Consider the following 11,926-nt stretch of genomic DNA (forward strand, 5'->3'; position numbering starts at 1 on the left):
AGACACCAGAGGACACACTCAGTGGAGAAGCCCTATGTGTGCAGGGAGTGTGGTCAAGGCTTTAGAGAGAGGTCGACTCTTAACAGACACCAGAGGACACACTCAGGGGAGAAGCCCTATGTGTGCAGGGAGTGTGGTCGAGGCTTTAGAGATAGGTCGACTCTTAACAGACACCAGAGGACACACTCAGGGGAGAAGCCCTATGTGTGCAGGGAGTGTGGGCGAGGCTTTACACAGAAGTCCAATCTCATCAGACACCAGAGGACACACTCAGGGGAGAAGCCCGGTGTTTGCAGGGAGTGTGAGTAAGTCATGAGACCTAAATCGCACCTCAGCAGCCACAGGGCAAGTGTAGGCACCACATACCTCATACCCCAGCTCTGAGGGGGCTTCAGAGGAAGCCTGCTGGCCCCTTTCCCTCCCCAAGAGTGTAATTAGTCCAGAAGTAACTGGTCAAACATCCTCCACTTTCAAGATGAGAGGCAATAAACAAACAGTTCCTTAAGTGCTGCCGGGATGTCAACACCAATGTCCCCAAAGGTGTTTTTGGCCTCGTTTTAATAAAGTTTGTCCTTTTCTTGACTCCCTCGGTTCAGTGACCTCTAACGGGAGTGGCTCGGGTGGTAGCAATTTCTCAGGAAGGAGAGGCTCAGGGCTTAAACTCCCAGCTCCTGGAGCAGCACTTTGGGACGTCAAAGGAATTTCTTCATAATCTTCAGAATCAGACTGAAAAGGCTGTAAAGCTAACGTTACTAAATTAAAAATAGCCCACACATCAGCCTCTATTGCATTTCCCTGTGGATGAGCCCTCTTTAATGACCTTCCAACTTGTTTTCACAACTTAAGATTTAACTGCTGTTTTCCTTCTGGTTGAAATCAATAAACAGTGCTGCTGAATTGCCTTAAACAATTTTTTAAAAACCTCATCCTTCACTTTTACCCCAAGCTCTTTGACAATGATTTCAAGACAGCTATATATTGACTCTGCATCGACGGGCTATTCCCCATGACTCTGACTCTATTGCCGAAAGTTCCGCGTACTCTGCGCTGGGAAACCCTTTCGGTCCTACCCATCCCCAATGTCTTATCTTCGGGTCCCTGTTCGGGCGCCATTTGTTGATGTTGTTTGTGAACGGAGACACTGAGGCAAGCTTGGCATGTAGGATGAAGTAGAGCAGAGGGCTACCGATTGCTCAGGCGTGTAGCAAAGATCCTCTGATCCCTTCTGGCTTTTATTGGGGGTGAGCCAGCAAACAACAATGGAGTACAGCAAGTGACAATGATTAACAAGCATGCTCATGAAATCATCAAAGCTAAGTTATACATTACACTATTAATTTCCTATGTTATACAAAGACTCTTTCCACCTGCATCAGTGCACCCTTCCTGGATTCCATGCCCTCATGGACTATTTATCACGTCAAGGAAAGTTCTGCCTCTGAACAATAAGTCTTGCGTGCAAGACTTTGTTCTGACGCGGCCCGCTTGCAGACTCCCGCCTTTTCCTGGCAGAATGTCCTCTTCTAGTTAACTTCATTCCGCTTGACCGCTACATAGCTTAAGTGTGATCTTAGCTATGGTGATGAACATCCTCCCTGGCACTTAGTTGAAGTCTTTCTGCTTGCATAGCTCAAATTAGATTTTTAGATAAGGAGCCTGCCTGCATTGTTTGCAGCGGTATTTCCTTAACTGTTTGGTAGTTGTTCTTTTAGCGTTCCTGGTGGTCTTCCTTGGCACTGCCCTGCTTTGGCAGGTTTTTAGGAGTATAGCATTTGGTAGTGTCTCTGAGTTCCTCATAAGCGGTACATTGTATTTCTGTAACACTAGGGGGTTACTGATTTATTCCCTTCCCTAGTCCTGTTCGTCCCTAACTCTAGGGGAAAATTCCCAGCTGGGGAAACAACCTTTCCTGGGGAGTTGGAGCTGGTAAGAACACATAGCACTAAAAAGGGGAACAAACATATTAAAAACAGTATGCCATAGACGCCAGGTCCCTTGGAACATACGCTGTGCAGATATTTCTTCCCTGCAGTGACTGTGTCAAGCAGCATGGATGGAACAGCTTCTGGCACAAGAGAACCTGTTGACTTCCACTCAGGGTTACTACAATTTGCTTCAAATTGAGATCTTTAACAGTGAATAGGAGCAGTAGCCGGCGGTGCATCAGTTTGCCAGATACACAGGTTGCACGCCCCGCAGTGGCGGCCGGAGGCACAGCGCTCCACAGGGAGCAAGGCCGGCCCCTGGGCCGCAGCACACCATCCAGCATCAGGCATCCCGGGTCTCCCGCCCACCGGCCGCCGTCGTTATGGCCCTCGAGATGGTCAAGGGCACATTGACCGCATGTTCGACAAGAACCTGCAGGACCTGGTGCGTGACATCTGCAACCACGAGGAGGACGAGCCCACAATGACACTGAAGCCACCACCAACAAATGCCTCTCCTTTGGCCTCCATCTCCACAGCCTGCAGCACAGCCTCATCTCTCCGATTCCAACCCTACTGCCTCCCCCTTATAAGGGCCGCTGTGATCACACTGGGACCCGTGGGGAACCCAGGCTGCTCCCCATCTCAGGACAAGAGAAAAGGCTGGGATGTTCTCCCTGGAGCTTCTGAAAGGACCTGTCTTCTGAGAGAAGATGCAGGAGACTTTGAGTCTCACCTCCTTCCCCCAGTCAGCTCCAAACAGCCACTGCTCCTCTAGCCAAGCCCCTGAAGCGTTGCAGTCACACACACGCCGCTCCACGACCCAACCCCTCGTCCCTCTCAATCACATTAGCCTCCAGCTGTTCTTCTGCCAACACCTGCCCTGGCTTGTCTCCACTGGGGCTGGGAAAGTCCATCACGTCGTTTATGGAATGCATCATGGAGATGGAACTGCAACATAAGCAGTCGAGTCAGACGTGAACTAGATTTAGGGGGAATCACTTTGTAAGGCATGTAAATGTTGAATCACTATGTTGTACACCTGAAAGTAATGTATTATTGTATGTCAATTAGAGTTAAAAATAAATTCAAATAACAACAACAAAAGTGCATACAATCCGTAGCTGGTGTGGCTAACTGATTAGAGCATTTGCTTGCCAGACATACACTCACCACTGCACTTAAAAATGGCACCAACGAGCCCTAACCGGTGTGGCTCAGTGGATACAGCGTTGGCCTGTGGAATGGAGGGTCCCAGGTTCAATCCCAGTCAAGGGCATGTACCTTGGTTGCGGGCACATCCCCAGTGGGGGGTGTGCAAGAAGCAGCTGATGGATGTTTTCCTCTCCCCTCCTCTCTGTAAAAAAATCAATAAAATATATTTTTGATTTAAAAAAAGGCACCAACGAACATATTAGGCAGGGTGGGTGCGTTACCATAAGAGGAACCTCAGTGCAGCAGTCTACAGGGAGGGGTGTCCCTTTGCAGAGCTGGGGCTGGAAGAGGTGAAGAACACAGAGCCGTGACTACACAATGATTGGCGCCTTGGACAGCTTCGATGATGATTTTGTGGGAGTATTTTTTCTGGGTATAATTTTTGGTTGTGTTCACAGGGCTTTACCTGGAATTGCAGCACCATGGACAGAGGCACATAGTGTTATTCCTTGCATGGCCACCGGAGGGCAGCAGAGGATCATTTTGCGCAGGAATTGGCTGACAGCGTCCTTGTAATAAATATACAGATCCATAGATGTGCACAGTATCATCAGTACCTTACTGGGAGGAAAATACAAGCATTTACCCTATAAAACCACTGTATAAGTCTTCTCTTACCTTACATTCTAATAAATCGCAAAGTAAGGGATGATTGGTTTTAGCACATTTCTACAGGATTATTTTATCTTTCATTCTGAAAGGGACAGACACAGGAATCAAGCAGAACCCTTTGAGTTACAAAAACATGTTTTCAAAACCACTGTGTTTATATGCCAAAGTATTAACTAGAATCTTTTATTCAGGAAAACAATTGTGTTCACAACTAATTTACTAGCAAAAAAAGGTACTCAGTAACAAGAGCTTAATGTCCCAGAAGTAACCTGAAAACATATGAAGCAATATTGGAATTCACTAAGATCCTGGAAGGGGCGACTCATTATGATGCTGCGGAAATATGATCAGGCAGCCACCACGGACCTTATCATTGAGATGTCTGCCATGGTGCAGGCCTCTGAGTCATTAACCATGTTCCTAGCCGCTACCTCCTGTATTATCATGGAAAGATTAACAACAGTGGTACCCAAACAATGGAGTCCCACCCCAGCCTGCTAGCCTACTTCCCCATGCCTGTACTAATCCTTGCCCTACCCTACATCAACAGCTGGCTTGTGGGGTGCAGACCAGATTTTGGTGGATGACTTGCTGCTCTCCCAGACTGCCCGCAGGATTGGAAGAAGCACTCTTAAGTGACTCAACTCTGTCTGTGCTTGATTGGCTCAAGCAGTGACAGGCTGCCTGGATGCATTGATTGACCGGTTACAATGCCATCCTCCACTCCAACTCACCCCCACAAAGTCTCACTGAGACTTGTTCTTGTTTTTTGCTTGTTTGTTGTTGTTAATGCTTACCAGAGCATATTTTTCCATTGATCTTTTTTAAAAAATATATTTTATTGATTTTTTTACAGAGAGGAAGGGAGAGGGATAGAAAGTTAGAAACATCAATGAGAAACATCCATCAGCTGCCTCCAGCACACCTCCTACTGGGGACGTGCCCGAAACCAAGGTACATGCCCTTGACCGGAATCGAACCTGGGATCCTTCAGTCCGCAGGCTGATGCTCTAGCCACTGAGCAAAACCAGTCAGGGCTTCCGTTGATCTTTTAGAGAGAGAGAAAAAGCGATGTGAGAGAAACACATCGATTGGTTGCCTCCTGCACGCGCCCGACCAGAGCCGGGGCCAGGAAACCTAGGTACAGTACCTTTGACCAGAATCAAACCCAGAACCCTTTGGTGCACAGCCCTAGGCCGAGACTCCTTTCTCAATTAGCGTAGTCATTCGATGACATCATGAAAATCACCCAATCCTGTTTTCAGGTCCCTTAGGGGCTAATTCTTGGGCTTTGCTCCGTGACCAGCAGCCCTGTGCCAGGTGCTGACGATCCAGATCCTCTCCAATCCTATGGGAGGAGTTTCTTTGCTCCCCTCCCTCCCTCCCTCCTTCCCTTCCTTCCAGATTTACTGAGCACCTGTCTGTGCCAGGGGCTGGGGCACAGAGGCAAAGCTCGCATCCCCAAGATCTCACCGCCCCATGAGAGCATCATCCGGAAAAAGACTGTGACTGGGGCGGGTGCAGGATGCAGGGGGAGCCCCAAGGCGCTCAGGGAAGGTTCTCCGGTGGAGTTACAGACGAGCTGGGATTTGAAGGACGAGGAAGGGCATTCGAGGCGGAGGGAACTGCCTGTGCGAAGGCAGGGAGGCAGGAAACAGCCGCCTGGACTTGGAACTGTGAGAGGACGATGGAGCCCAGGGCGATGGAGCCCAGGGAATCTGCTGGGTGAGGTTGGGGTCCCAGAACCCACTATCTGGACCCTATGTCTCCATGATCTCCTTTGCTCCCCGCGGCCTGGCCAGGAAGAAGCCCCTCCTACCTGCCCAAAAGGAGGCTTTGAAGCTGGAGAGAGAGTGAGGAAGGAGGGGCCAGCTGGTGTGGATTTTCCAATTGCTTCCCAGAAATCTCCTCCGACACTGTGGCAACCAGGCAGGAGCTGGGGGAGGACCAGTGAGCTGGGCTGAGTGGAGGGGACGTGGGCTGGGGGTAGGGACCTCTGCTGCCCCTCTCTGAACCTCACTTTGGGCGTCTAGAATACGGGCAGGACCACCCAGTTGCTGGCTCCAGTCAACCCAGGGGCTCCGGGAAGCACATGCCCAGGCTGGACTCATGATGGGGAAGGCCTGAGAGGTGAGGTTGTGCACTGAACAGGGTCCATGACTTCACATCTCAAACCTCACACTGCAATGTTCTTATAACTTGAAAGTTTTCAGATTTTATTGGAAGTGTTTTTAGGCCTCTTTAATATTTATTATGATAATTCTCTAGTCCATAAAGGTCTTGAAGATGAGGCACCTTCTTATAACTTGGCTAAGGGCGCCTGGGGTTCAGCGCTGGTCATCTTCCCATCAGGGACGTTTCCAGAACAGACAATGCCCCACGGGGGATCCTGGTCCTAGAGGGGCCACACATAGGCTGACGGTTTCCGCCTCCAGGGAACGGGCAGGGCCCCGAGCCAATGTGCTCGTCTCACTCTGGGTGGATCAGGCTGGGGAGTGGGCTGTGGAGAGGCCCGGGAGGGACTGTGAGAGCTGCCTGCTCGTCCAGCCACTAGGTTCTCGCCGGGGGCAGAGAGCCCCAGATCTCTGGAAAGGGTGTCGCAGTGCACTCCCAAAAAAGGTTTAACTGTGCTTTTGTTGGCTCACTTATGACATTTAAGACTTACATTTTTAAGAGTACAAAGGAAGGTTAAAGAGCAACAGTAAGTAAACCCCAAGTACAGCTGCTTGTCCCAGAGGGGGTCACGGTGTCCATCTTTTGTGCATCAGATGAGGCAATTTTCTGAGGGCTGATCTCCCTGTGCCTGTTTCCTTCTCTGTAAGATGCTGACAACGCTTCCAGCATTAGGAGGTGCTGTGAGCATGAGTGAGCTGGTCTTTGGAACATAGTGGAAGCTGCGCACTGAGTTTACAGCTTGATTCAGCTGGTGGTTCGGGCCGCAGTATCCACGATGGCAAAATGGCCCAGTTTGCCCGAAACCTCGCCAAGACGGCCCCCACGCCGGTGAATGTTGCTGCTGTGACTCATGGGGAGCCTCCACTGGCCACGATTTGGCATGTGCCAAGGTTGATCTGATTCCACCAACCCCTGCTGAGATCCCCACAGCTATTCAGGGTTTGAAACACAGTACCTGTTGTTCACACTGACAGCCTCAAACAGGTCACCGTTCAGGAAGCTCTGCTGAATGGTTTGGTGGCCACTGAGGTGTGGATGTGGTTTTGTGTCGCTGAGATCATCAGCAAGCATTGGCATCATTGGCTGTAATGTTTGAAGACCAATTTTTAACATGTTTCTTTTTATTAAATATATTTTTATTGATTTCAGAGAGGAAGGGAGAGGGAGAGAGAGGTAGAAACATCAGTGATGACAAAGAGTCATTGATCAGCTGCCTCCAGCACGCCCCCTCAATGGGGCTCAAACCCGTAACCCAGGCATGTGCCCTTGACTGGAATCGAACATGGTGCCCTTCAGTCCGCAGGCCGACGCTCTATCCACTGAGCCACACCAGCCAGGGCATTTGGTTTATGATTTGAATGTTCTTGGACCACAAGTGAACAGAATGGTATTTGAATAAAAATCACTATGTCCAAATCACTGTTTTCAGCATCAAACACTGCACGGAAAGGCCATCATTTCTCTGGATATTCGGTTGGATTGTCTTTTGCTTTCATAACATTAGTACAGCTCTAAATGCATGTCTTTGCTTAGCCTGAAATATGGAAAGCAGCTATGTGGATATACCAACCTGGTACATAATATCTCTGAGGATAACATCTTAATTTGATGGTTAGAAATGAGATATCTTATTTCTAGAAAAATTGAAGAAAAGGCCTTGAGAAAGTGAGAACTTGCTGCAGTAGGAGAAATAGTATTAACATGTATTAGAGTTCAATCAAATAAAGAATAAAATTGGGATGGTTTCTCTTTGCTAAAGTCAGAAAAAGACCTTTTGAAAACACCTATGTCTGTAAATATTGGGATATTTGGTGGTGTGTTTTTTTTCTTTGTTGTTCACCAAGACAGTGAATGAGAACCATGACCGACATTTTATTTTATTTAGACATTTTGAAACCAAATCTTGATATTGTATATCATTAATCTATATGGTTGTATGATTTTTAGAACCTAAAATATCATATGGATATATAATTTAGTATCATCCATGGGTCTAAAGGGAATGTTACTTCCTAAAATTAATTGAAGTGATTGGTTATCAGAAAAAAAAAAAAACACACAAAGAAAAAGAAAATAAATTTACAGCTTGAAGCTATCGATGCCTCTTTTTTCCCGGTGTGATGCTTGTGGAGAACGCATCTTACAAATGGGCCTAATTCTTCTCAGAGGCAGGAGAGCGTGCCGGGGCCACAGAGCTCCTTGTCTGTGCACAGTGGGGACATTCTGCTTGTTTCCAGTCTCTCGTACCCACAGGCGTTTGCCAAAAGGTGTAAGCATCTCTTTGGGGTTATCTCCTGTAGACACAGGCCCTGCCAAGGTCATGTGTGTTCACATCTCAAATAGATATTTCCTTCTCACCTCCACTGAGTCAGAAACAGCCTTCTCCCAACCTTTGCTACAACCGTCACCATCCCTGCCTTGGAGGGGCCTGATGCTACACCCACAGATGAGATAATCCATGCTCACGATCAAATAATCAGAAAATACTCTTGGTAAGAAGAAACAGCTCCTGTGTCCAGAGCAACACCCACACGGCGATGGAGTCACACCTGTAGCTCCACCACGCAACTCTCCTTTCTGCAGCACCTGCCGGTCAGCGTGTGGAACCGGGGCCAGAGAGGGGGCCAGGGGCGGCCGGCGCGGCTCAGAGTGAGGCTAGAGGGGGGCACAGGGAGCCAGAGGGGCCAGAGCGGGCGGGCAGTGGGACAAGAGCAAAAGCTCATCTCAGCCTCCTCCTGAGAACCATCCCAGCCTCGGGAGTCATCGCTGCCCCTTCATTACAGCACCTTCTCCAGTTGGATCGATGCTGCCGCCACCTCGGCAAATGGGCCGAGATTCCCAAGGCTCGGGCCTCTGAGCTCCACCACCACCCTGAACTCCGCTCCCCCTGGCTCATCCTTTATGCCTCCACCTCCAGGCCCCTGGAGCCATGAGAAACCCCTGATTTTGCCTTTTTCTCAGCTCACCGCCTCCTTCGCAAAGAGCAGCTGCTGCCCCTTAGCCTTTCCTTTGCTACAAAACTGCAGGTCCCTGTTGGCAGAAGTGCCAGCACTTATGAGTCCTGCCCCCATCAGGAGTAGAGCGCGTTGTCACCCAAACCTCCATGTTACCTGTGAGGAAAGTGACAAATGGGGAGCCTGTTAAATGAGTTGTTCCGGTCTGTTAAGGACCGAGCACTTTGGGGATGCGTTTTACCCAACAACTAGCCCCAAACGTCAAATGAAAACAATAAAAACTAGCCGTAGGACCCCAGACCCCCCCACTGAGCAACTGGCAGAAATAACTTTCATGTATTTTTTTTTTAAATACATTTTATTGATTTTTTACAGAGAGGAAGGGAGGGGGACAGAGAGTCAGAAACATCGATGAGAGAGATACATCGATCAGCTGCCTCCTGCACACCCCCTACTGGGGATGCGCCCGCAACCAAGGTACATGCCCCTGACCGGAATCCAACCCGGGACCCTTCAGTCCGCAGGCCGACGCTCTATCCACTGAGCCAAACCGGTCAGGGCATTTCATGGTTTTTAACAACTGAGATGGGGCAGAGAAAGAGCAAGAAAGCCATCCCATACCAACAAACAGCTCAGCTTAGAGTCCTCTATCGCTCCCAGGGCTGTGCCCCTCTGTCAGTGTGGCCCCTGGAGGAAGAGGGGCTGTCTCAGGGACAAGAGCCTTACTACACAGTGGCCTTGAACTGATGGGGTTCATGCTCCAGCTGGCCCCCACTGAGAACATCACCTATCAATGGAAGGAGCCACAGGTGACCCTTGACGTGGCAGGGGAGCCATTACATTTTATTAGACATGGGGCCGGCGGGGGCCGGGGGGAGATGCTTGCTCCACTCTCTCTCACCAGGACCTCTTTCTTCCGAAACCTGTCTGATCACTGGGGTAAATGGGCATCCTCGACTATTTCACTCAACCCAACTGCAGCCTCGGGAATCTCACTCTTACTCATGCCTTTCTGAGCCTCTAGGTGAGATGTGAAGAAAAGTACATGGAAGTAAACATTTTAAAGACTCCAGATTCTCCGAGAGGGTGGACACTGTGGCAATGTCCTTAGTCAAGCTTCAGAAGCTGTGAGGAAAGGGGCCACTGGCCCCTTGTAAAGGTAAGAGGGTGGCAGTTTCAAATCCAAGCAGCTGGAGGCACCTGGGAATGGCTGTGGGGGCCTGAGAGCTCCCTCCTCCCCACCCCCCACTTTTCTCCAACCTCCTAAAGGTTGTCAAGGTCAGGCTACCTTTTACAACATTTATCAGAAAAATGCCTTGGATAGTAAGTGGCTTTAAAATCTCATAGAGCTGGTAAGACAATAAATAAATATAACTGAAGGGTTTTTGATAAAGCTTTTCAGCAGTAAGTATATATGCCTATACATAATTTTCCAAAGTCTGTAATAACTTAAAACTTTAAAAGCATTGCTGGATTAAATAATAAAAGCTATTAAACACCTAATACTTTAAGATAGCATGAAATACTGAAACATTGATTTCTACACTTTTTTGAATTTCTTTTTAATTGATTTCTGAGAGGGAGAGGGAGGGAGAGATAGAAACATCAATGATGAGAATCACTGATTGGCTACCTCCTGCAAGCCCCCTCCTGGGGATCGAGCCTACAAACTGGGACCCTTCAGTCCACAGGCTGACACTCTAGCCACTGAGCCTAACTGGCTAGGGCTACACAAGTTTTAAGTTCACCTGCTTTTAGCTTTTATTGCAGAAAGTCTATAAAGTGGATTTGCAACTGTTAATATCATGTCTTGTGCTTTGTTGAATGTGTGTTTCTTGAAAATAAAAAGTATGTTTAAAGTGTGTTCATAAACATCAATCTAAGAAATGCTGGTTGTTTACTTTTTGGTCAGCATTGGAAAATTAAGGTTTCTAAGAATTAAAAACTCAAATTAAGCTGGAAATTGTATAAATTTAATAATAGAAGGCATGATGTATAGAAATACATTTTTGCAGAAAGATTGAAAGTTAATTATTCAAATGACTAGAGGCCTGGTTTGTGGAAATTCATGCACTGGAGGGGGGCGTCCGTCAGCCCAGCCTACCCCCTCTCACAGTTGGGGAGCCCTCAGGGGTGGGAGGCGACCGGCGATCAGGAGAAAGCGATGCCCGCATCACACCTCTGCTGCTGCCACTGCCAGCAGCGCAAGCCTCTGCTGGCCCTGGTTACCTGAGCCTCAGGTGGCCCTGGGCAGCTGGGCAGCTGCCATTGGAGGCTTGCCTGTGCTTTGGGCTGGCCCTGGGCGGCTGGGGGGCTGAGGGGACTGGGGGACTCCGGAGGCAGGAGCGTGGAGCAGCCGTGCCACATGCCTGCCACCCTGGAGGGGCTGAGAGGACTGGACGCCGCCATCTTGTGGCTGTGGGCACTGCCATCTTGAGGGCACAACGGTCAATTAGCATATTCCCTCTTTATTAGATAGGATTATTAGATAGGATGGTCATTTCTGAATGGGTAACCTCCACTCAGCTGTTACTCCAAAGCAGCACATTAGATGGCAGCAGAAATGAGTAGTTTTTGCTGATCTCCCCTCAGATGCAATTCCCAAGATGCACACGAGATGGCAGCAGAGAATAGCTTTCCTTGAGACATCACTCAGGTGTTAACCAAGATGCACACTAGAGGCTGCAGGAGAGCATTAGCTCCAACCCCCCCCCCCCCCCCCGCACCCCCCCTCCCCCGCTTCTGCTGACTTGGCAGTAAAATGAGAATCCAGACCCAAAACCAGGCTCACTCTAAGTTAAACCCTGAATCCGCTACAAAAAATTTTATAGCAGACAGTAAGTGTAAACACTCAGCAAAAACTCAATGTTGAAATGAAGCTAATTACTTGTGATACCTTTTCATGAATTGTAGGAGAAATATTAACAGAATGCTCACCCACAAATAAAAAAATTTTGAGAGAAAACTATTTGTGGGTCGGAGCTATGGAAACATGAATTCCTCGCCTTCTCACTTTTCTTATTCCCCCCAAACGTAGTAAGTTGA

This window comes from Myotis nattereri (genome assembly GCF_964212035.1).
Source record: "Myotis nattereri genome assembly, chromosome: 21".
Taxonomy (NCBI): Eukaryota; Metazoa; Chordata; class Mammalia; order Chiroptera; family Vespertilionidae; genus Myotis; species Myotis nattereri.